Source organism: Balaenoptera acutorostrata, chromosome 6, assembly GCF_949987535.1.
Source record: "Balaenoptera acutorostrata chromosome 6, mBalAcu1.1, whole genome shotgun sequence".
Classification (NCBI taxonomy): domain Eukaryota; kingdom Metazoa; phylum Chordata; class Mammalia; order Artiodactyla; family Balaenopteridae; genus Balaenoptera; species Balaenoptera acutorostrata.
Window position 1 is genome coordinate 2333102 of NC_080069.1, and position 16089 is coordinate 2349190.

At 47.4% G+C, this 16089-nt stretch overlaps 2 long non-coding RNA genes across 2 annotated transcripts in view; one reads left to right on the forward strand and one right to left on the reverse strand.

Moving 5' to 3' along the window:
- The window catches only part of LOC130708414 (uncharacterized), a 44244-nt gene that overhangs the window by 4441 nt on the left and 23714 nt on the right, over positions 1–16089 (reverse strand). The window lies entirely within an intron of this gene.
- Positions 4329–6736, forward strand: LOC103016661 (uncharacterized). The gene is made up of 2 exons (XR_451992.2): positions 4329–4758; positions 6076–6736. It is a non-coding gene; the product is annotated as an uncharacterized LOC103016661 (long non-coding RNA).

Below are 16089 nucleotides of genomic sequence, written 5' to 3' on the forward strand. Positions count from 1 at the left end.
GCAAAGTAGCTGAGCTCAATGCCCTCTGAAATCTGTGAATGTTTTGTTCCAAGTAACTAGTAATGGGCCTGGCGCAGCATGTAACATACAACATGCAGGGAAATGGAATAGGAGGTGATGATATCTGAGGAGAGATACATGAATTTTGTAAAAAGTGAAACAGCTGCCAATTCTTACATGGAATAAGAATCTGTCCCCTCTGGGAAGTAGCGCTCAGGATTTGCTTAAGTTAGGAATTTAAGGAGCAAATATTTATGGGTCCCTACACAACGATGAGCAGGAAAAAAATGGGCTAGAATTCACCTTCTAATTTTAAAAAGTGACATATTAATTTATTTGGCTATGTTATTAGGCTTAACCCTTAGACCATAGTAATTTAAAACTAAACGAATGTAAAGTGGCTGATCCTTAACCAACACTCTGGAAAATATCCTTTCCCCCTTCTGCTGAATAGAGAGAGAATAAATCAGTGTAAAGAATTTGCGTCGAAGGTGACAAACTAAAATATGAACTCTTTCAGTCAAAGTGAAGACTTAGTCTGCTATTTCAGGCAAGACTCGATACATAAATATGAGATTGGCAACACAGCATCACATTTAACTAGAATTAGATTGTCCTAGCTGTACCAGAAACTGTGTTATCTTGAGTAAGTTATTAAACTCCCCAGGTAAAAGTGTCTTTAGAGAAATGGGGAAAATAACATTCATGAGAGGTGATTCACAAGCAGAACATGAGTCAATCTACCTCATCATTATCAATAATTAGTAGGACCTTCTTCCAGTGGGAATTCCAGCACATGCACTGCGAACCACGGCTCCGTAATCACTATTTATGGTCTCGTCTTAGCTCATTCTTCTAGTTTCTCCATTTAAAAAGCATTCTTTCCCTCAGTTTTTTTTTTCTTCCAATATCTATCAATTCCTTCTTGTATCTCAGACAAAATTTATCGACCACCTTCCTGGTTTCTAACTTCTACCCCTTTCATTCCTTTCAAATCAATGGATAAAAGAGTATGTGTTTCCTGAGGACTCAACTCAGACACATTTCTTTATTTGTAAAGGATTAATCTCAGATATGTTTCTAAAGTTCCGGTCCTCAGAATGACACTGAAATACATGGTGACGTGTATTTTTCTATTAACACATAGCACATCTTCCCTATGTAGAATTCTTGGAGCTGTTTTGAAGCTATGGATAAAGTGGTAAATCAAACAAAAAATGACATGTGCTTAACACCGTGAGCACTGGCTGTGAATTCCCCAAAGGGTCAGCTCATCCTCGTCTTGTCTGTAAAGGAGAAATGTCAACACAAACCAGCCTTACAGCAGTGGTATAAACAGCACCTCAAAAGCATGGATTTCTGTGGGAAGCACCACAAAATAGCAATATATTAATTTCATTACATAATCTAAGAATAACCCTAGTAGCAGAAAACACATACTGCCTATTCTGCATATCTAATATTTTAAATAATATATCACAAACACAGGTCCACATCAAGGAGGGAAGGCTAACTCCAAAACTATGTGTGATCAGCTATTTTCAAGTTTTCTATTGACATTTGATTGGTACTTCTTTGTTAATTTGCGGGAATCACCTAGGCATTTGTGAGGACCCAAACCAGGGTGCAAAAATAATAACTGGAGGAAAAATTTTTAATTAAGAAAAGTCTACTTTCTGAGCATGAAGCCAAGACCTCAGTTTTCAGGGCAGCAGTGGGACCCCTGAGGGTGGGTCCCAGGCAGCACGTGCACAGATGCACAGTCAGGAGAGGGTCACTCGCTGTGTCCCCTTGGGGGCCTTGGGGGGTCTGGGGAGCTGTGGAAACCACAGTCATTGTGTTCCTGTCATAGAGCTAATTCTAGTGGGGAAGACAGACGTGGAATAAGTACTTCTAGTTGTGACAAATGTTCTGAAAGCAAAATGCAGGAGCAGTGTCCCTAAGGAAATGACATTTAAGAGAGAGAAAGAGTTAATCACATGAGGAGGGCCGTGGGGCTGGGGTTAAACGTGCAGAAGAGAGGCGTGGGCACCTGGCTGTGCACTGATGTGGGATGGAAACTGATCCAGAAATTGAATATTGGGCCATGGTGCTTGAAGATTGGGGGGGAGGGGATCGTAAATCCAGACGAGGAGGAGGAATAAGCGTGGTGATGCCCAATGACACCAGTCCTCATAGGACACGTGGCGGATTTTGGAATGGATCTTAAAGAAAAGAGAAAGCCATATGAGATTTTTTAAAGACGAGCTTGGCAACACTAGGGAAATGAAATGTGGGAACCAGACGGCAGGCCACTGTAGTAACCCAGGTGTGAGATTATGGGGGGTTCGACTGGGGTGGCTGTAGTGAGGATGGAGAAAAGTCAACGGATTTCAGAGCAAAACCAAGAGGACATGGATTTTTTTAAAAGTATTTTCATAGAACAATTTAACACAGAGACCAGGAGTATGAGCGGACCCGAGAAACACGTGGGGTCGCTGGACTGAGGGTCCACTCAAGGCTGACGACTGTGTCACCTACCCCCAGAAGTAATCTGCAGTCCAGGTGTACTGGGTCACCCAGAGGCGTTGATTTTTCCAGGCAGCTGTGGAAAATGAACAACTCAGGAAATTCAGTGGACAAGAGAGTGACTGAAAGAATCTAGGTTCAATCCAATCCCTATCAAATTACCAATGGCAGGACTTCCCTGGTGGCGCAGTGGTTGAGAATCCGCCTGCCAATGCCGGGGACACGGGTTTAAGCCCTGGTCTGGGAAGATCCCACATACCGCAGAGCAACTAAGCCCATGAGCCACAACTACTGAGCCCACGTGCCACAACTACTGCAGCCTGTGTGCCTAGAGCCTGTGCTCTGCAACAAAGAGAAGCCACCACAATGAGAAGCCCACACACCGCAACAAAGAGTAGCCCCTGCTCACAGCAACTAGAGAAAGCCTGTGTCCAGCAACGAAGACCCAACGCAGCCAAACAATAAATAAATAAATAAATATATTTTTAAAAAAATTACCAATGGCCTTTTTCACAGCACTAGAACCACAAATTTTACAATGTATAAGGAGACACAAAAGACCCTAAATAGCCAAAGCAATCTTGAGAAAGAAAACAGGAGCTGGAGGAATCAGGCTCCCTGATTTCAGACTATACTATAAAGCTACAGTCATCAAAACAGTATGGTACTGACACAAAAACAGAAATATAGATCAATGGAACATGATAGAAAGCCCAGAAATAAACCTACACACCTATGGTCAATTAATCTATGACAAAGGAGGCAAGACTATACAAGGGAGGAATGACAGTCTCTTCCACTGCAGGGGGTGCGGGTTTGAGCCCGGGTCGGGGAACTAAGATCCTGCATGCTGCGCTGTGTGGCAAAACAAAACAAAACAAACAAACAAACAAAAAATAGGTAATCAACAAGGACCTACTGTATAGCATAGGGAACTCTGCTCAATATTCTGTAACAACCTAGATGGGAAAAAAATTGAAAAAGAATAGATACATGTATATGTATAATTGAATCACTTTACTGTACACATGAAACTACCACAACATTGTTAATCAACTATATACTCTAATATAAAATAAAAGTTAAAAAAAAGAAAAAGAAGAAGAAAGCAAAGCAGAAAGAGACAACACAGGGTAAAACACACACTGAGTCATTGAGAAAGCAAGCTGGAAGGCTGGGAGGCCAGTGGTGACCAGAGGATCAGGGATGTACTGAGGATTTTAGATAACTGTGGGAAGAGAGGGCTGAGGGGGAGAAGGACATGGACATGAAGGACTGGAGGAGTGAGGGTCTAGTGCTGGTGAGGGGGGGGGGTGACCATATGGACGTGGGGGTCAGCCAAGCCAGCAGCAGAGTCACAGAGGAGGGGGGCTGTGAGCCAGATGCCACAGTCCCTGCTGGACGGTGGAGAGCAGCAAGGACGAGACAGCAGACAGCCAAGAGGAGGGGGAAGGTGCTTAGCTCAGCAACTGCAATTGGTTAGAAACTATCATGTTACACAGACACACACACTGCAAGTTTCACACTAAGGTATAAATCACACGTCGTCAAAATGGCAGACCAAAAGGAGATCACCACTTCCTAGCACCCGCTGTGTCTGGTGCACTGGGGCGCTATGTCTGTCTGCTCAGCACACCTTCCCTTTTCCTTCTGGCAACAGCACCTCCCATTTCCTACAGAGGATGGCATTCGCACTCTCCTTACGGTCCTGGCCAGGCTGCCAGGCATGCGCCAACCCTCCAGCCTTGTGAAGTCAGGTGACCTAATCCGCAAAAATACGCATGCGCCTCCCGTGAATTTCACTCCTGAGACGAGCCAGGAGAGGTGGAGATGAATCCACTCACCCAGGGGAACAGCTGTGCCCAGGAAACAGTCAGGAACCCCTGCTGCCGGGACGCCCAGAGCCCCGGGTCCTGACACTTGGCTGTTAACCTCTTCCTCGATCATGCGGGGGACCCAGTATTAGTCTAACGCTTTTCTCCCTTCAGCTTGGCAGTGCTGGTGCGGGTTGCTTGTAACCCGAGCACTCTGACACTGCCAGGCAGGGTGCTATGTGCTTTATATGGGAATGTCTTTAATTTTGTGCTCATAACATCCTTGAGAGGAAGATACCATGATCTCACGTTACGCACAAGAGGCCGTCGAGGTTAGAGTCGCTTACTCACCGACACACCGCCAACAAGGGATGAAGCGTGATGAGGACCTCACTGGATGCCAGGAGCCAGGCTCCTCCAGCTCACAGACAAGCAGGTATGTTAAAAAGTTCCCTTTGTTAGGGAGGCAGGATGAATAGTTGAAGTGTAGGTTTTTTAGGGCAGTGAAACTATTCTGTATGATAGTGTAATGATGAATACGTGACACGCATTTGTCAAAACCCATAAAACTGTACAACACAAAGAGTGAATCTTAACGTAAACTAATACTATATCAGTATTAGTTCATTAATTGTGACAAATACACCACACCAATGCATGATGTTAATAATAGAGCAGACTGTGAAGGGCAGAGGTATATGGAACTCTCTGAACTATCTTCTCAAGTCTTTAAAACTCTGCTAAAAAATAAAGTCAATTGATTTTTTTTTAATAAAACAAAATTCCCTTTGTTGCCCCGTAAGCTCAACATCTCAGATGCTTTCTGCTTTGAAGGATCTTTATTAGATATCAGCAGATACAACAAATTAAAGTTCTATATATTTTTTTAATGTATATATTATTTCCCTATTTAAAATATGTCGTCACATAAAATCCAGATCTTTTATTCTCTGTTCTGTTACGTTGAAATTCTTTTGTATTCTTGATTAAGAACAATTTAATTGCATACAGTCACTTAATGGTTGTTAAGTGTCATGGTGACTCTGAGAACACGCTTAGTAACCATGGTATTAAGCGAAGCTAACATAACAATCAGTAAAGAGGTATCGTATGTGTAAGGACCTGTACCAGGTGTCATGGGAGAAACAAAGTATACGAAGGGAAGTTTTTTTTCTGTTTAAGTATATTTGATTTACAATGTTGTGTTAGTTTCAGGTGTAAGCACAGTGATTCAGTTAGATGCTGTTTTCAGATTATATTCCATTATAGGTTACTATAAGATATTGAATATAGTTCCCTGTGCTATACAGTAAGACCTTGTGGGTTATCTATTTTATATATAGTAGTGTGTATGTGTTAATCCCCAATTCCTAATTTATCTCTCCTCTGCCCTCCCCCTTTGGTAACCGTAAGTTTGTTTTCTATGTCTGTGAGTCTCTTTCTGTGTTGTAGATAAGTTCATTTGTATGATTTTTTTAGATTCCACATATAAGTGATATTAAATGTCTTTCTCTGTCTGACCTACTTCACTTTGATAATCTCTAGGTCTATCCTTATTGCTGCAAATGGCAATATTTCATTCTTTTTATGGCTGAGTAGGATTCCATTGTATATATGTACCACCTTAAGAAGAGAAGTTTCCTCCCAAGGCTTTTACTGTCTAATTGGAAAGACGAAGAGTCAAATAGAGGCTAGAGGTGGAACAAAAATGTAGAAGTGTGTGTGACTCACTGTGAAATGTTTGTTTTAACAGAGGTGACCATAACATCCCATGAAGGACCTGAAGGTCTCTCAGATCCAGGGAAACAGGAACTCGGAACTTGGCCTGTTTCTGTCGGAGAGCAAACTGTGTGATGCCCAGCAGCCCCCTGAAGTAATATAAGGTGCCCGTGGGGCACGGCTGACACATGGCGTGTCCTATTTCCAGGGGACAACTTCCAGAGGCTGGCTTTCCAGGTTCACAGGACACACCTTCTGAGTGGTTACTGCAGCAGCTGGGACCTTCTCCTGCTCCTCCTGGCTGAACCAGAGACAAGTCACATCACTACACTGACTTTGTTAAGGAGGTCTCTGCCTCAGGTTAGGAACCTCCAGGGAGGGTTTGGCGCCGTCCTCTCAGGCTGATTATTTGAGATTTATGTCTTGAAACGCCAAACTGCATGTTTAATCTGTCATCCAAGCAGACTGTCAGATCCAGAAATGACAAGATTTAACACACAGTATTTCATGCCCAAGACTAACAGCAAAAGCTGCAGAGTGTCTCCCCACATTCAAAGTAAACACGACGTGCTAACGGGTGGTTTTTCCTCTCTCACCAAATAATTACTGGTTTCTTCTTACTAAAAACAAATTATTTTATTTCACTTCAGAAGACTATGATTAATTGTACAAAATTACACTTGTCTTTAATTGAACAGATTTCCTTCCTTCCTCTGGGTTAGTGGGACGCTGCATGTTATTATACAGCTTGGGAAAACCCAGACAAGGAAGCCTTCACTTTCAGGACTGAAGCTGGGTTGGTAACAGCTCCCGCAGAACTCTGCCTGGTGGGTGGCAAAGTTTCATTCCGTCCTTCAAGTTACCTATGGCAAACGGGGTCACAGCACCTTGCATCCTGTCTCAGTCCGTTCTGGGCATCTTAAAAACAACAGATATTTATGTCTCACAGCTCTGGAAGCTGGATGTCCAAGATCAAGGGGCCGGCCTGGCGGGGTGGGGGCCTCGTTCAGATTCATAGCTAGCACCTTTCCTCTGTGTCTTCACATGGAAGAAGGCATGAGGGGTTCTGTGGGGTCTCCTTTATAAGGGCACTAATCCTATTCAGGAGGGCTCCACCCTTATGACCTAAGCACCTCCCAAACGCCACCCCCCCCCAACACCATCACATCGGGCAGGATTTTCAATATATGAATTTAGGGGCATACAAACATTCAGACCAGAGCAAATTCTAATTCTAATTTACTGGAAGCACACTGATACCTCCCTAATTTCACCTAAGAGGACACTAGCCTTAGAAAATTTCCCAGAACAGAACAAAATGAAAGCCAAGAGAGATTGCTAGCATATGGTGGGCTAAGGCTTTCTAAAGCCATGTCCCTAAGACAAGGGTTCTCACCGCGGTGCCATTGCATCACAGCTGGGTCCAAAAATAAATTCTGCCTCGCTTAAACCACTGTTACCTTGGGGCCTTTGTTACAGCAACTGGCATTTGCACCTTAACTAAATAAGGCAAATCCCAACTAGTGGCACAGGTACTGAGTCAAGAAGGCAGAGATTAAGACAGGAGGAGCTTTCTTTGTCCTACTGGAATTTAAGGAAGGTTCCAACTGGCTCTCCACCCTTCAATGGAAAATGCCCCTTTTTTGTTCTAATACTACCCCCAGGGGAACAGCCTTGAGCAGTTATGGAGCAGTGAGTCAGTGACCCAGAGAGTTAGACCAGGCGAATTTACCCAGGTGATCAGACAGGGGACGGCGCACGGGGGTCCCTTCCCAGGTGATCAGACGGGAGGATGGTGCATAGGGGTCCCTTCCCGGGTGATCAGATTGGGGGACAGCGCGTGGGGCTCCTTTCCCAGGTAATCAGGTGGGAGGACGGTGCACGGGCGTCCTTTCCCGGGTGATCAGACAGGAGGGGCACACAGGGGTCCTTTCCAGGCTTAAGCTGAGATTCCCATCTGGCAGGTGAGTTCTCTCTGCAGCTTCTATTCACATTAGAGGATTACCACAGGAAGGGCAGCCAGCACGTACTTTTGTGTGAGTGTCAAGACTGAGAAAGACTCATCAGTGGAAAGGGCGGCCAATGGCCCAGCTCGTGGATGAGGCGGGACCCAGTGGGGAGTGCAGGTTAGCCGGCCACGTGAGGACACGGGTCCCTGAGGGGCTCCAGGGGACGCCTGCCATGTCCTCCCACACGGGCAAGGACCGCAGCCCGGCACTGGGAGGGCTCGTTCCTCGAGGGTGACAGTGAGGAGACCGTGGCCGAGGCCTGGGGGGAACAGGGCTCCGTGGACACCATCGAGCCTCCCAGGCCCGCCAGACCACTGCGGGGCCACGTGTCAGAGCTGTGCAGACACACCCAGACCAACCACCCCCAGTAACACCCAGAAACCCCCAAGGATACGGTGATCCCAGCAGGTGAGGCCTGACGCTGCCCACAGGTGATGTGGACTGTCCCCTGCATGGACAAGAGGGCTGCTTGGCCCAGCCGTTCTCCAAGACCCCTCTCCCTCCACCACTCCAGCCAGGACAGACCTGGCTACATCCAGGGACGTGTGGCCAGAACAGAAGATGCTCCTGGGAAAATATGTTCCTCTCCTGTACTGCTGGTAGAAATAGAAAATGGTCCAGCCACCCAGGAAGATTGTTCAGCAGTTTCTTATAAAACTAAACATGCACTTTCCATACAATCCAAGCGCATAACAGCCATATGCTTGGGCATTTATCCCAGAGAAATGAACACTCATGTTCACAAATACATACACAAAAACCTATGTTCATAGAGGGTTAATTTGTGATCACAAAAACCTATGAACGACCCAAATGTCTTTCAAAGAATGAGTGGTTAAATGGACTCTGGAACCATCCATATGATGAACACCACACAGCTTGGATGGACCCAAGGGCACTGCGCTGAGTGAAAAGGCCAATCTCACACACACACACACACACACACACACACACACACACACACACACACACCTGTAGAAACTGGTGAAAACCAAGTAAGGCTCCCAGACTGTTACCAGTTGACTGGTTTGATACTGGGCTGCAGAGACCTAAGATGTCACTTTCTGGGGAAGATGGGAGAGGACAGCACGGAACCCTGTGTGTTAGCGTCACAACTTTCTGTGAGCCTATGATTATTTCAACATAAAAGCTTTTTAAAAAATCAGTCCTAGACACATGCACCCCAATGTTCATTGCAGCACTATTTACAATAGCCAGGAAATGGAAGCAACCTAAGTATCCATCGACAGATGAATGGATAAAGAAGGTGTGGTACATATATACAATGAAATATTACTCAGCCATAAAAAGGAATGAAACTGGGTCATTTGTAGAGACGTGGATGGATCTAGAGACTGTCATACAGAGTGAAGTAAGTCAGAAAGAGAAAAACAAATATCGTATATTAATGCATATATGTGAAATCTAGAAAAATGGTACAGATGAACTGGTTTGCAGGGCAGAAATAGAGACACAGATGTAGAGAACAAACGTATGGACACCAAGCGGGGAAAGCGGGGGGAGGGTGGTGGAGGTGGGATGAATTGGGAGATTGGGATTGACATATATACAGTAATATGTATATAATAGATAACTAATAAGAACCTGCTGTATAAAAAAATAAAAAAATAACATTCAAAACACAAAACAAAAATCAGTCCTAGTAATCAGCAGAAAAGAAAACTGACTATGCAGATATCTTTCCTGAATGGAATCTACAATCACTTCCCTTCAAATTTCTCATACAGTTTAAGCTGGATAGAAACTCTGCCTTATTAAAGTTGTGAATGAAAAAGTATCACCTGCCATATCAGTAAACAAAGGATGTTGCAGCCATCAAGCCATCGCATTACAGCCGCCCGGAAGGTGAGCCCTGAGGGAACTCAGGATGGAGACAGGATGCCGGCCATCAAGCCCTCAGCCACTGCAGCTACTCCCCACCTCCTTCTACCCCCCTCCCCGATGGTGCACCCCGAGGACACTCAGGATGGGAAAGCACAGGACATTGGCCCCAGAGAGCTGAGGTGCAGATCAAAGGAATGATTCCAGTGAGCCCAGACTCTTGCATCTTCCCATACACAGAAAAGTGCTGAATTCCTTAACTTGAGATTTCTGGTTCTCTTTAATTAACAGTAACCTTTTGATGTTCTGACCACCTGGTCTTTGTTGCAAAACCTCCTGTACATCCTGGCTCCTCTGTTACTTCTTGGGAGCAGCCCCTCAGAGCTGTCTGAGAGGCTGTGTCCTGGGCTTAAGTCCTCAGTTTTGTCCGCCAAATAAAACATAATCCTCAACTTTTCGGTTGTGCATTTTTTTCCGTCAACGAAGTCAACGTGGCATAACTATAGGAAGACAAAGTTTGGGGCATGGAAGAAGAAAGCAGGGAACAATACATATCCTTCGGACTTAGAGGAGGGCGATAATGAAACAATGAAAATATTTTCAATATTTTCAGATTCTTAGTTAAAAAATTGACCTTGAGGGTCTTATTCAAGTAGAGCAATGGGTCAAAAAATAAGATAAACAGGGACTTCCCTGCCATTCCCTCAGTTAAGATTCTGCACTTCCACTGCAGGGAGTGCAGGTTCAATCCCTGGTCAGGGAAATAAGATCCCGCATGCTGCGTGTTGCGGCCAAAAAAAAAAAAAAAAAGGAAACATAAATATAGTGCAGACTTGAATTTTTAAGTCAACATCGATGTTCTGAGAAATTCTTGATCCAATTACCCTTTATGGGCCAAAGAAAGACTCTGTCACCTAACACACAATTTACTGTTTTTTTCCCTCCTCTCTTGGGAAAATAAGACAAAATGACCAAACTGTGACTACTAAGCAAGTTACACAAAAGCTTCATGCACTTTCCCTGGAAAGAGAAATTGTACATATTCGCAACAAGCAGAAGAAACGATCGCACAATTCTGATACAAACTCTTCCCGGGGGCCACCCTGGTTGCAGCTGACACGGCAGTGAGTGACAGTCCCATGTGCCAGCTACCGTGAAGGCTGCCACCACCCTCATTCCTGTCTGGAGGGGGCAATAAAGCTGTCCAAAGTTTTCTCTTTGGAAGTCATCATCTGGTTATTCATGGAAGTGGCTATAAATTAGGGACAAAATCGCAGGAGCAGGAGGGGGTGTCCCGATTGCTGTAACTTTTGAAACAATGACTCTCTTGCCTAGGCAGGGGGAGCAGGGGTGGGACTGCCTCGGGGGGAACAGAGGATTCAGCGGCGAAGCTGGTTTCACTCTCCAGCTGTCCTGAGCTCAGACCCTGGCTTATTCCAAGGCCCTGAAATCAGCCCTGCAGGGGAGGGGTCCCCTGACTCTGCAAAGTCCCCGTGCAGTCATGAACCTCCACTTTTTTTTTAGCTTTACCTGCGACCTTCGGCAGTGTGCAAACACGTAGAGACTTGCACGATACTCTGGAAGCAAAGCTGCGCCAACTGAAAAATCACATGTATCTTCTCTGATTGCAGTCCAGCAAGGCCAGATACACATTAAAACTGTGACAAATACTGGCTGCTGAACAAACACCAGAGTAAACGAAACTGAACATAAACGTCTAACTTCCACAGGAATTTAAAAACATGAACTGGGGGTTGCTGTATGCTCAAATTCCAATAGCAACTTTCAGAAAATTTAAGAACTGAACTGTGAAATGCTAGAAGAACCATCACAATAATTTGAAATTATTTATTAGGATGAAAACTTTCGGGAAAAGGAGAGAGCCATCGGGGGGTTTTATCTGGCATCAAGTCTGCGGAAGAAGAGCATCTTTAAAAAGCTGAATTACGGCACCAATTTGAGGGCCCAAGGTATCCAACTGTTAGGAGAGAGTGGATAGGGCAGTCTGTAACGGAGACAGTGATTCACATTGTGCAAACTGGTCAATCCCTTTACCCTTAACAGTGGCCACAGAAGGTATCAAGGCCCAATTTTTTTCTCCTCTGACCCCTCCCTATTCTGTGACTCACATCCTGCAGTAACTCCTGGCTGACTTGAAAGGCTTTCTGGGACATCAATTCCCAGGACTCAGTTTTCTCTATCGGACTGTTGCAAATAAATCTCGTTTTATGTCTCGGCTCATGACAGCAGGGAAAGTGCGTTCCTGTGCCTCTGCTTTCTGGTGCCCCGTGTTTAATGCTGCAGCTGAGACCTGAGCATCCCCCCCCCACGAGACAGAGAAGATGGGGCACCACCACCCCCGTTCAGCTCCCAGAAACAACCGAGCAGTAACGCAGTAAATCACCGTCGTAATTGTCTCGATAGAGCCAGTCAGCTGGCTTAATGAGGCAGGAAGGAGGCTGCTGGGGAAGAGGTATGACGTTTTAACAACTCACGTCCAGCTGTAATTTATCCTTCACAGCACATTTAATTTTTCTGGGGCGTTCTCAGAAGCACCATCGCCATTTTGAAGATGCCAAACCCTGCGTGAGCCTTCTTGATCACTTCCCTCAATCAACAGAAGCATACAGAACATCCTTGAAGTGTCTGAAAATATAAGCTAGCAAGATGCGGTCTATGTGCCTCCTTTTCTGCTGGGTCTGCAGCATTTGAGATTTAAAACCTTCCCTTTGACAAGACAGCGCTCGTGCAATATCCCCTTCTCATCCTGCAAGGCTTGGCGAACTCCGGTCCTTTTTTTCATGCACAACTGCCTCCTCTGATCAGGAAGGTGGACCCGTGCTTTCTGTTCACCGTCTCCACAGCCCGTTAAATATTCCCAAATCGATGACCAGTGGCCCGAGTCTGCCAGGTTCAGATTCAGAAACAGAGCTGAGGTTCCCAGGACTGCAGGGACGTGGGGATGGGCCATCGTGCTGGTCCCGGGGGGGCCGAGAAGGAGCCCCACGTGAGAGCTGGGCCACGAGGACCACAGAGAGACACGGCGCCCGGCCTAGGGCCCTCTTCGTAGTTGTCGGTGGCCGCCCTGCAGCGCACACAGACGTCGCATGACAAGACAGTACGACGGGGACACGCTGTCCCTCTGCACGGGGCCTCTGCTCTGCTCGGGGACTCCGCCACCAGGCAGGTGCGCGAGGGCCCTGGAGCCCAGCGCGGCCTCCCAGCTTCAGGGGCGCCTCTGCCTCAAGACCTCACTCTCTCTCTCCCCGTCCTGGTGACCGCCTTCAGCCGTGTCCAAGGAGGAGAACAAGCCCACTGCCCCGACGCGTTCGGTCAGTTCTGGCCTCTCCCGAAGCCCAAAGCCGCCCGGCTCGGCCCAGGCTCCGCTCCTCCCGGGGGCGGGCAGGGGTGGCTAGCGCAGGCAATCTCCCCAAAGACGGGTCTCTCCTGACGAGGAAGGGTCACGCCAGCGGATGAGATCCACGGTGTTCTGGGCCTCGCTCCAAACGCGCCCAGTCTCCTACCCGACGACGGAGGCAGCTGCCTGCTTGCTGGGGCGCCCGCGCCCTCCCGGCTGACTTACTGCCCAGCCCCGTCCCGGCTCCTCACCCCACGCCCCTTGTTCACCTTCGTCAGGCCGCCTCTCATCAGGCTAACGACACACGCCCCGGCCCACACCCAACAGGTGCGGGACAGCGGCGCTCACCTTGGCCGGCCACGTGGCCACGTGCCCCTGGGCCCGCCCTCAGCCTCGCCTCTGCCCTGCTCTGAACACCCGAGATGCTGCCTCCGCACGGGACGATGCCCCAGCAGCTGTGGGATCAGCCTGGTCGCCTTCTCTCGCTGCTCACGCTGTCCTCAGAGAGAAGCCGGTGAAGGGACAGAAACAGCACCCTCCCCAGCGCCCACCTTCGGAAATACAGCCGCTTAGCTCTTGCCTTTTCTCAGTACCGAGAAGGATTTTATTTTATTATTATCTTTTTGACAGAAAACACCCCAGGAAGTACATCTGGGGCAGAATCTTACAAAAGTAATGTCTTCCAAGAATCCAATTTTTATTCAGACTCTCTGTGACTCAAAAATCTTGAACTCTCAAGGGCTTGGGTTTGGCCCGCAGGGTCAAGCAGCCAAAAACGGAGAGGCTGGAGGGAGTGAACGGCCTCCTGAGGGGCAGGACACACCCGTTACGTCTGAATCCCTAGAAACACAAGGCTGTCCTCTCATTTTCTGAGAGCTAATTGTTCCAAGGCCCAGAGGGATCCTCCACACAATCACTTTCTGCAGAGACTTGATTCCCTGGCAAGAATAGCCTTTTAATTTTTTTCCTTCTCGTGCACGTAACCCATTTAATCCCATTTAATTCTTTAATGAGGCTCTGTTTTCCACACGGCTCTCACATTTTTAAATTTATTGTCCACTTCTATTCCGGAAGCATTGACAAGATTGTCTGGTTTGCTTCACTTGAGCCCTGCCTACACTAGGTCTAAAACAAACAAAAACAAGAAACCTAGACAAAAGCAGTGAACTGATTTGATTGTCAACCGGACAATGATGTAAGCTGATCGCTTAACTGAACTAGCCAGTGATTCAGTCAACATGATTTAAGGGAATCAACTTGATTCCCTTAAAACTATCAAACCATATAAATAGCCAAATTCCAGAAACTCTTCTAAGTAGAATAATTTCTGTGTCCTCTTCCTTTAACAGTGAGCAGAAGCAAGCCTCCTCTGAATTTGGGGGGAACTCCTCCAAGCCCTGATGAGTGTCACGGGGCTGAGAGCTGTGCAGAAAGGCAGTGTGATGGCCTGTCGCCCTGAATCAGGAGCTCATCTGAGAAGCGCTGATAGAGGTGCTGCAGTCACGAATCCCTGGGAATATAAATAAGCGGGGTTCCAAGGAATGTTTAGCTCTTCTTGCTGGGAGTGCTGCAGACTCCTAACTATGGATTTCAAATGGATTCGATTTTCATTTTTTAGAAATGGCAAAGGGGGACATGACCTCTCCGTGTGGTCTCAGCGGCCCTCCTGGCGGTCTGCAGCATGAGCCCTGAATGAAAATTCATCCTCACCTGCCACTCTGGGCAGTGCGTGGGTTCAGATAGGGGCCCTATATCAACAACGAAACAGGTTTTTTCTTTAAATGTGAGGATTTTATTCCAAGTGTGTCTTGGCCGACAGAGCTGTGATTTAGGAGCTTTTTCTTCAGTCCCTCACGCCCCCAGCTCCCATCTCTGCCATCCCAGTGCTCGGCTCACGTGCCGCAGCTTGCAGGGCAAGGCAGCCGATCCCAGGTCGCTGGCTGCAACGGATGCTCACCACCAAACCAGAGCCTCGCAGAACCCAAACCTGCGTCCACCCACACTTACACACACACACACACACACACACGTCGTGGTAAATTATTTTAAGAAGTTGGCACCTTTTTCACTGCCTTCTGTTAATCTCTCCCCTTTTGGGTGGGTTTTCAGATACAATGATCAGAGCAGTTGAGGAGGGGAGAGACGTTAAGTCTGCTGGATGCGGTGCTATGTGAACCTCTGCAGACTCTGCTGAGAACAGAAGCTCCACCCACCTGGACCTCAGTTTCCCCTCCTGCAGAAGGAGGGCAGCCGTGTCTGCCACAGTTGGAGAAGGGCAGGTACCATCCCATCTTCACGGCTCTGTAAGCTTCAGTACAGTGAACAAAGTACCATTTTCCTTCGGGCAGAATAACTAAAACAAAATCTCCGGCGTCCCCTCCCTGCGCCTGGCTCCCACACTGACCATGCGGCGGTCCTGAGGACAGAGCCCTCCGAGTGGCTTACCTCCCATCGCTGTGCCCCCTCCAGGGGGACACACACCCCACCCTCGGCTCTGAGGAAGTGCCCACATTCCTCACGGAAGGATACTGTCCTTCTCTCAAATAAGCACCTTGACTGCTTCGGGAGCAGTCTGTCGTTCCTGCAGCCCTGGGACTCGCTATTGTTGATACGATGAAGGGACCGGCCTCCTCCTCCAGAGGCGGTAACTGAAGGGGTGGCAGTGGTCCCCGCGCCCCATGACAAGGCTGGTGCCACCCTGGAGACCAGGCCAGAGGTCTGCCTCTCACTCCTGTCCCTGTGTGCTTGCGGCCGTAGGGCAGACGCCAGAACACAGGCGGTCACAGCCAGGGCTCACCTGAAGGCACAGGGAAGCCTCCTCTGGCATACGGCGGGGCGT